The following is a 10,884-nucleotide window of genomic DNA, read 5'->3' as shown; positions in this document are numbered from 1 at the left end:
CTGTGTGTGTGTGTCTGTGTGTGTGTGTCTGTGTGTCTGTGTGTGTGTCTGTGTCTGTGTGTGTGTCACTGTGTGTGTGTCTTTGTCCGTGCACCTCTCAGCCCTCAGGTGGCAGTCGCCTCCAGCTACTCCACCTCCTCCTCCTCCACCTCCTCCACCTCCTCCTCCTCCTCCTCCACCTCCTCCTCCTCCTCCTCCAGCTCCTCCTCCTCCTCCTCCTCCACCTCCTCCTCCACCTCCTCCTCCACCTCCTCCAGCTCCTTCAGCTCCTCCACCTCCTCCTCCTCCAGCTCCTCCTCTTCATCTGCGTCTCATCTCCGTAAACTTCAATCACACTCTGCAGTGGATATCCCCTCGTTATCATCATCAGCAGCAAGATCATCATCAGCAAGATCATCAGCATCATCATCAGCATCATCAGCAGCATCATCATCAGCAGCAAGATCATCAGCATCATCATCAGCAAGATCATCAGCTGATCCAGAGCCTCTCCTACATTGCTGAGTACCGCGGGTAAGTAGCGCAATCAGCATCATCATCAGCATCACCATCATCATCAGCATCATCATAAGCATCATCATAAGCAGCAACATCATGATCATCGTCATCAGCAGCAGCATCATCAGCATCACCATCATCAGCAGCAGCAACATCATGATCATCGTCATCAGCAGCAGCATCATCAGCATCACCATCATCATCAGCATCGGCAGCAACATCATGATGATCGTCATCAGCAGCAGCATCATCAGCATCACCATCATCATCGTCATCAGCAGCAGCATCATCAGCATCACCATCATCAGCATCATCAGCAGTAGCAACATCATGATCATCGTGATCAGCAGCATCATCAGCAGCATCACCATCATCAGCATCATCATCAGCAACATCATGATCATCGTCATCAGCAGCAACATCATCAGCATCATCAGCAGCAGCATCATCATCAGCATCACCATTATCATGAGCATCAGCAGCAGCAGCAACATCATGATCATCGTCATCAGCAGCATCATCATCAGCAGCATCATCAGCATCATCATCAGCAGCAACATCATGATCATCGTCATCAGCAGCATCATCAGCAGCAGCATCATCATCAGCATCATCATCAGCAGCAACATCATGATCATCGTCATCAGCAGCATCACCATGATCATCGTCATCAGCAGCATCATCATCAGCATCACCATCATCAGCAGCAACATCATGATCATCGTCATCAGCAGCATCACCATGATCATCGTCATCAGCAGCATCATCATCAGCAGCAACATCATGATCATCTTGATTTGAAGCTTTCGTGACTGCAGTGATTCATATTCTTGGTTCTTTCGGTAAAGTCGCCACCACGTACAAGGGAAACAATAAAATAATAAAATAGATATTTTATTATTTTATTATAATAAAATATATAATGTGTGTTGTTGTTGATGTTGCTGCTGATGATGATGCTGATGATGTTGTTGTTGATGATGTTGTTGATGTTGTTGATGTTGTTGTTGTTGATGTTGTTATTGATGTTGTTGTTGTTGAAGATGATGTTGTTGATGATGTTGTCGATGTTGTTGTTGATGTTAATGTTGTTATTGTTGTTGATGTTGTTGTCGATGTTGTTGTTGTTGATGATGTTGTTGATGTTGTTGTTGTTGATGTTGTTGATGTTGTTGTTGATGATGATGATGATGTTGTTGATGATGTTGTTGTTGATGTTGATGTTGTTGATAAGGATGTTGTTGATGTTGTTGATGTTGTTGTTGATGTTGTTGATGTTGTTGATGATGTTGTTGATGATGATGATGTTGTTGATGTTGTTGATGATGATGTTGTTGATGTTGTTGATGTTGTTGATGATGTTGTTGATGTTGTTGTTGTTGATGTTGTTGATGTTGTTGTTGATGTTGTTGTTGTTGTTGTTTCAGATCATTCGAGGAGGCTCATAACCTTCCATGGCTTCCCATCAGTGGCTGCGTGACCTCCCATGACCCCGCCGTGACCTCCCGTGACCCCGCTGAGGTCATCACGCACTGTGACCTCTCCCGTGACCTCGCCGTGGGGAGCTGCTACTACTTCCGGGTCATGTCATGTGACCCCCGGCGCGGCTGCTCCGCCTGGGCCACCACGGCCCCGCCCTTCTGCCCACGTGACCACAGTGAGCCCTCATTAGCATAAACACGCCCCCCAACATTAGCAGAGACACGCCCCCCCCCCTATTCACTAGCATAGACACCCCCCTCATTAACATGATCACACAGACTAATTTGAATAGCCATGCCCGCTCATTAGCATAACCACGCCCACCTAGTCGAACAGCCACTCCCGCTCATTAGCATAACCACGCCCAGTTATTCAGCATAACCACGCCCACTGGATTAAACAGCCACTCCCACTCATTAGCATCACCACGCCCAGTCATTCATAATAACCACGCCCACTTGATAGAACAGCCACTCCCACTCAATAGCATAACCACGCCCACCCACAAGACCATCCCCTCCCACTCATTAGCATAACCATGCCAATCCACGAGAACAGCCACTCCCCCTCATTAGCATAACCACGCCCACCCACTAGACCATCCCCTCCCGCTCATTAGCATAACCACGCCCACCACACGAGACCATCCCCTCCCACTCATTAGCATAACCACACCCACCCCACGAGAACAGCCACTCCCACTCAGCATAACCACTCCTATTCATTTGAATAACTTCTCCTGCTCAATAGCATAGCCACGCCCACTCGTTAGCATAGCCAGGCACTGTCATCACCCCCACTGGGGGCACAGCACCCACCACCATTAACCACGCCCACTCAGAGCCACCACTAACCACGCCCACTCAGCCACCCCCACCACTAACCACGCCCACTCAGCACCACCCCACCACTAACCACGCCCACTCAGCACCACCACCATTAACCACGCCCACTCAGAGCCACCCCCACCACTAACCACGCCCACTCAGAGCCACCCCCCCCACCACCACTAACCACGCCCACTCAGCCACCCCCACCACTAACCACGCCCACTCAGCCACCCCACCACTAACCACGCCCACTCAGCACCACCCCCACCACTAACCACGCCCACTCAGCACCACCACCACTAACCACGCCCACTCAGAGCCACCCCCACCACTAACCACGCCCACTCAGAGCCACCCCCCCCACCACCACTAACCACGCCCACTCAGCCACCCCCACCACTAACCACGCCCACTCAGCCACCCCCACCACTAACCACGCCCACTCAGCACCACCCCCACCGCTAACCACGCCCACTCAGCACCACCACCATTAACCACGCCCACTCAGAGCCACCCCCACCACTAACCACGCCCACTCAGAGCCACCCCCCCCACCACCACTAACCACGCCCACTCAGAGCCACCCCCACCACTAACCACGCCCACTCAGAGCCACCCCCCCCACCACCACTAACCACGCCCACTCAGCCACCCCCACCACTAACCACGCCCACTCAGCCACCCCACCACTAACCACGCCCACTCAGCACCACCCCCACCACTAACCACGCCCACTCAGCACCACCACCACTAACCACGCCCACTCAGAGCCACCCCACCACTAACCACGCCAACTCAGAGCCACCCCCCACCACCACCACTAACCACGCCCACTCAGCCACCCCCACCACTAACCACGCCCACTCAGCACCACCACCACTAACCAACGCTCACTCAGAGCCACCCCCACCAACGACTAACCACGCCCACTCAGCCACCACCACCACTAACCACGCCCACTCAGCACCACCCCCACCAACCACTAACCACGCCCACTCAGCCACCACCACTACTAACCACGCCCACTCAACCACCACCCCCACTAACCACGCCCACTCAGCACCACCACCACTAACCACGCCCACTCAGCACCACCACTGACCACGCCCACTCAGCACCACCACTAACCACGCCCGCTCAGCCACAACCACCACCACTAACCACGCCCACTCAGCACGCCCACCACTAACCACGCCCACCACTAACCACGCCCACCACTAACCACGCCCACTCAGCCACCACCACTGACCACGCCCACTCAGCCACCACCACTAACCACGCCCACTCAGCCACCACCACCACTAACCACGCCCACTCAGCACCACCACCACTAACCACGCCCACCACTAACCACGCCCACCACTAACCACGCCCATTCAGCCACCACCACCACTGACGACGTCCACTCAGCCACCACGACCACCACTAACCACGCCCACTCAGCCACCACCACTAACCACGCCCACTCAGAGCCACCCCCACCACTAACCACGCCCACTCAGCACCACCACCATTAACCACGCCCACTCAGCACCACCACCATTAACCACGCCCACTCAGCACCACCACCATTAACCACGCCCACTCAGAGCCACCCCCACCACTAACCACGCCCACTCAGAGCCACCCCCCCCACCACCACTAACCACGCCCACTCAGAGCCACCCCCACCACTAACCACGCCCACTCAGAGCCACCCCCCCCACCACCACTAACCACGCCCACTCAGCCACCCCCACCACTAACCACGCCCACTCAGCCACCCCACCACTAACCACGCCCACTCAGCACCACCTCCACCACTAACCACGCCCACTCAGCACCACCACCACTAACCACGCCCACTCAGAGCCACCCCACCACTAACCACGCCCACTCAGAGCCACCCCCCACCACCACCACTAACCACGCCCACTCAGCCAACCCCACCACTAACCACGCCCACTCAGCACCACCACCACTAACCAACGCTCACTCAGAGCCACCCCCACCAACGACTAACCACGCCCACTCAGCCACCACCCCCACCAACCACTAACCACGCCCACTCAGCCACCACCACTACTAACCACGCCCACTCAACCACCACCCCCACTAACCACGCCCACTCAGCACCACCACCACTAACCACGCCCACTCAGCACCACCACTGACCACGCCCACTCAGCACCACCACTAACCACGCCCGCTCAGCCACAACCACCACCACTAACCACGCCCACTCAGCACGCCCACCACTAACCACGCCCACCACTAACCACGCCCACCACTAACCACGCCCACTCAGCCACCACCACTGACCACGCCCACTCAGCCACCACCACTAACCACGCCCACTCAGCCACCACCACCACTAACCACGCCCACTCAGCACCACCACCACTAACCACGCCCACCACTAACCACGCCCACCACTAACCACGCCCATTCAGCCACCACCACCACTGACGACGTCCACTCAGCCACCACGACCACCACTAACCACGCCCACTCAGCCACCACCACTAACCACGCCCACTCAGCCACCACCACTAACCATGCCCACTCAGCCACCACCACTAACCACGCCAACTCAGCCACCACCACCACTAACCACGCCCACTCAGCCACCACCACTAACCACGCCCACTCAGCCACCACCACTAACCATGCCCACTCAGCCACCACCACTAACCACGCCAACTCAGCCACCACCACCACTAACCACGCCCACTCAGCCACCACCACTAACCACGCCAACTCAGCCACCACCACTAACCACGCCCACTCAGCCACCACCACTAACCACGCCCACTCAACCACCACCACTAACCACGCCCACTCAGCACCACCACTAACCACGCCAACTCAGCCACCACCACTAACCACGCCAACTCAGCCACCACCACTAACTACGCCCACTCAGCCACCACCACTAACCACGCCCACTCAACCACCACCACTAACCACGCCCACTCAGCACCACCACTAACCACGCCCACTCAGCCACCACCACCACTAACCACGCCCACTCAGCCACCACCACTAACCACGCCCACTCAGCCACCACCACCACTAACCACGCCCACTCAGCACCACCACTAACCACGCCCACTCAGCCACCACCACCACTAACCACGCCCACTCAGCCACCACCACTAACCACGCCCACTCAGCCACCACCACCACTAACCACGCCCACTCAGCACCACCACCACTAACCACGCCCACCACTAACCACGCCCACCACTAACCACGCCCATTCAGCCACCACCACCACTGACGACGTCCACTCAGCCACCACGACCACCACTAACCACGCCCACTCAGCCACCACCACTAACCACGCCCACTCAGCCACCACCACTAACCATGCCCACTCAGCCACCACCACTAACCACGCCAACTCAGCCACCACCACCACTAACCACGCCCACTCAGCCACCACCACTAACCACGCCCACTCAACCACCACCACTAACCACGCCCACTCAGCACCACCACTAACCACGCCCACTCAGCCACCACCACTAACCACGCCCACTCAGCCACCACCACCACTAACCACGCCCACTCAACCACCACCACTAACCACGCCCACTCAGCCACCACTAACCACGCCCACTCAGCCACCACCACTAACCACGCCCACTCAGCCACCACCACCACTAACCACAACAACAACAACAACAACCGCCATTCGGCACTAAGTGGCGGTGACGTCACCACGACGCTTGTGCCAGGCTATGTGCACCCTGAGGCCACGTGAAGTGTCGAACGCCCGCTGGCAGGAGGTCACTGGGCAGACCCAGCAGGTGCCACGGGTCGACTGACTGAGATGACTGAGATGACTGGCTGATGCACCACCTGTGCCCCCTACTGTGCCAACCTGCTGTGCTTTAGCCACCCGGCGCTCCGCTCGTTGTTGTGAGCGTCGCTCCTCCGCCCTCCGTTGTTGTTGGAGGGCGACTGCCTCCAACTGCCCAGTAGCATCCTTCACGAGCCTCCTCCACAGAGGCCGATATTGACACCGCTGGTACCAGTCATCGGCAAGTCCACTCAGCTCCACGTCCTCCCGTACCACATCACTCCATCTCTTCTCTAGCCCGTGCCGCGCCCGCTTAGCCCCCTCAATCCGGCCAAACAAAAGCTGTTTCGGCATGCGGTGGCTGGGCATGCGGGCTACATGACCCAGCCATCGCAGCCTTGCCTGCCGGAGGAGCTCACCGATGGGACCCTGCCCAGATCTTTCAAGGATTTGTGAGCTCCTCACACAATCCAGTCTGGTTAAACCCAGGATGGATCGTAGGCAGGCCAGCCTAAATGTTTCTAACCGGCGAAGATGTTCCATTAGGGGGGTCCACGTTTCACAAGCGTAGAGAAGGGAGGGAATGACCGTGGCCGAGAAGACCTGAAGCTTAGTGTGGAGCGACAGACCAGGTAGCTTCCACACAGCGTTACGCAACCGATGAAAAGATATTGCCGCTCGACTGATTCGGAGTGAGACCTCTGCTGTTAAACTGGAGCCAGTCATAAGCACACTGCCCAGGTATGGGAAACTCTCCACTCTCTCCACAACTGCCCCATCACCGATTGGGAGTTGTGGGGGTGGAGTGTCCGATGGTACAAAATACCCAGGCAGGTGCTTAGTTTTGGTGGGGCTAATGGTAAGGCCCCACCTCTTAGTGGCACGCTCCAGTCTCAGCAGCAGCGTCTCCAACTCCTCCTCTGACTGAGCAGCTATTACCAAATCATCAGCATACATAACGTGGTTGAGCAATAGGGAGCCATCCCTTGACCGCACCCGGGCATCGATTAGCCTCCCATTATATCTGTACCATATGGAGATTCCGCCGGTACAGCTATTGAAGGCTTCACGAACTACGTGGTCAAAATAGATCTTAAATAATGTGGGAGCCAGAGGACATCCCTGTCGCACCCCAAGGTGTACAGGGAATGGCTCTGACTCCCGGCCACGTAGTTTTACCCGGGCCCGTTCACCATCATGAAGGTCCTTAATGATCGTGAGCAGAGGGTCAGGTACTCCAAAAGCACGAAGAACGACCCAGAGCCCAGGCCTACTGATGGTATCATAGGCCTTGACCAGGTCAATAAAGCAGAGATGTAGGTCTTGTTGGAATTCCCTACACCTCTGCTGTAGCAGACGGACAGAAAATATGGCATCTGTGCAGGACCGCCCTTTCCTGAAACCGTATTGGGGCTCCGCAAGCCTCTCCTCAGCGTGCCTGGCAAGGCGATGCTGAATAATCCTTGCCAGGACCTTTCCCGGCACACTGAGGAGTGAGATGCCCCTGTAGTTGTTACAGTCTGTGTGGTCCCCCTTCTTAAAAAGGGGGACCACCAAGGCATCCTTCCAATCCTGCGGAACCCGTCCAGTGGTCCAGACTGTTGTTATGATGTCATATAGGGCAGTCTGTGCACAAACGCCACCCTCCCTCAGCATTTCGCTTGGGAGATCATCTCTGCCCGCTGCCTTTCCTGGTCTCAGACTCCGGATCGCCTTCAGTACTTCCTCAGCAGATGGCACCTCAGCCAGCCACTCACAGGGGGTGACTTCTTCCAATATTTGAGGCACCGCAGCCTCAGCAGGGTCATCCTCACTTTGTGCCACGATGTTTTCCTGGCTGAGGGATTTTCCCTCCCCTAGGACCTCACAGAAATGCTCAGCAAATCTGCGAACCTGTTCCTGGGGGTCGGAGATTGGATCACCGTTTTTTCCCCTAATGATGGTAATTGGTGTGGCGCTGCAGGTTACTTTTTTGATGGAGTTAAATAGAGATTTGTGATCACGGGCCACTGAGGCAGACTCCATCTCCTCAGCAACCCGCGACCACCACCCATCCTTGCAGCGCCTCATGGCTCTCCGAACCTCCGAGCGAAGGCTGCGGTAAGCCTCCTCATTCTCTGACGTGGGATTCTGTAGCCGAAGACAGTGGGCCTGTCGCTTTTTCTCAACCATCCTGAACACCTCCTCTGTCAGCGAGGGTCTCTGGGGAGGTCTGGACCGCGTACCCAAAGCAGCCATTGCAGCTGCATGAGTCACAGTCCTAAACCTCGCCCATTTACCCTCGACATCCGGAGGAGTCGCGGACGATGCCAATCCCAGCCGCAAGCGATGATGAAATTCTCGCTTGCAACTTTCATCAGATAACTGAGACCAGGCCACTTTATGTTGGAATGGGGTCCTGGGTGTACACCCACCACCGGAGTGGAAGAATGGCAGGCGCATCTTACAGATGACTAGTCGATGGTCAGAGGGCAGATCAGCTCCACGGTAGGTCCTGGTGTCAAGGACATGGGCTCGCATTCGCTGGTCCGTCACTATGTAGTCCAGCAGATGTTCTTGCTTGGACCCGGCATGCATCCATGATGTTGTGTGGATGCGCCGATGCTGGAACAGCGTGTTGGTAATTACAAGCCCATGGGCTGCACAAAAATCTAGCAGCCTCCTACCGTTGTTATTGAGCTGATCTGGCCCATGCCCTGCAATCACTCCAGACCAGGTGCCAGCATCATGACCAACTCGGGCATTGAAGTCACCCAACATGATGACTCTATCCCGAGGGGCCACTTTAGCCAGCACCTGTGACAGGAGGTCATAGAAGGCATCTGACTCATCGGCTTTGCCTGCATCCCTCCACGGATGTTCATCTTCGGTGGGGGCATAAGTAACCACGACCACCATTCCTCGCCTCCGGTTGATGGGAAGGCGAGCCCAAAGTAGCCTGGGGCTTACAGCTTCCCACACCTCACCGCCACGCTCCCACGCCCCCTTCATTATTTTGTTCAAAAGAAGAGCCACACCCTGTTGTTTGGCAGTCTGCTGCCCCGAGTAGAGGACCGTCCACCCCTCATGGTGGCAGGAGCCAGAGCCGGTCCACCGGACCTCCTGAATGCCGCATAGATCCAGGCGGTACCGGTCCAGCTCCCGACAGAGGAGTGGCAGCCTCTCCTCTGCAGTGAGCGTTCGAACATTCCACGTGGCCACACGAAGTGGCTTTTCGTTGTTTCTGGAGTAGCCCCGAGGGTAGGTATTCAATCTCCTGGCTCCGCCAATTGGGGTTTGGCCAGGAGACGTCATAGACGCCTGGCCCCCCGGTTTAACTCGTGGTTTCGTGGTAATTTATTGAAGGTGGAGGGGTTACCAGCCCCTCGCACCCGTCCAGAGCCCCCGTTTAGCCCCTGTGGTGGACACATATGCCATGAGGGGAGGAGCCAATCAAAATTGGATCTCCCCCCACAGCACTGTCCACGACAGAGTTGCCCGTCCGGCACCGCGAGGAGGTAGGGGGTTGTTTTGCCCACTCAGCCACCACCACCACCACTAACCACGCCCACTCAGCCACCACCACTAACCACGCCCACTCAGCCACCACCACCACTAACCACGCCCACTCAGCCACCACCACTAACCACGCCCACTCAGCCACCAGCACCACCACCACTAACCACGCCCACTCAGCCACCACCACCACTAACCACGCCCACTCAGCCACCACCACCACCACCAACCACGTCCACTCAGCCACCACCACCACTAACCACACCCACTCAGCCACCATCACTAACCACGCCCACTCAGCCACCACCACCACCACTAACCACGCCCACTCAGCCACCACCACCACTAACCACGCCCACTCAGCCACCACCACTAACCACGCCCACTCCCCACCAGCACCACCACTAACCACGCCCACTCAGCCACCACCACTGACCACGCCCACTCAGCCACCACCACTAACCACGCCCACTCAGCACCACCACTAACCACGCCCACTCAGCCACCAGCACCACCACCACTAACCACGCCCACTCAGCCACCACCACTAACCACGCCCACTCAGCCACCACCACTAACCACGCCCACTCAGCCACCACCACTAACCACGCCCACTCAACCACCCTCTCCTCATTAAGCCTCTCCCCCACCTACCCCCCACCTACCCCCCACCTCCCCCCCACCTCCCCCCCCCCCACCTCCAGCTCGCCTGACGCCCCCGCATCTGCAACTTGCCCTGATCCCTGAGTGGGCAGGGGGTGGTGGTGGTGGTGAAGGTGGTGGTGTTGGTGG

The 10,884-nt window shown here is 56.9% G+C and overlaps 1 long non-coding RNA gene across 1 annotated transcript; it reads left to right on the top strand.

The window, feature by feature from the left end:
* The first annotated feature begins 279 nt into the window (after window positions 1-279).
* Window positions 280-10,884, top strand: LOC142908123 (uncharacterized). Its single transcript, XR_012931605.1, has 3 exons — window positions 280-513; window positions 1,926-2,155; window positions 10,797-10,884. It is a non-coding gene; the product is annotated as an uncharacterized LOC142908123 (long non-coding RNA).

This window comes from Petromyzon marinus, assembly GCF_048934315.1.
Source record: "Petromyzon marinus isolate PM22_M1 ecotype Great Lakes invasive population chromosome 73 unlocalized genomic scaffold, UKy_Petmar_22M1.pri1.0 chr73_unloc.1, whole genome shotgun sequence".
Classification (NCBI taxonomy): Eukaryota; Metazoa; Chordata; class Hyperoartia; order Petromyzontiformes; family Petromyzontidae; genus Petromyzon; species Petromyzon marinus.
Note: the sequence above shows the minus strand (reverse complement) of the source record. Positions and strands in the feature narration are given on the sequence as shown.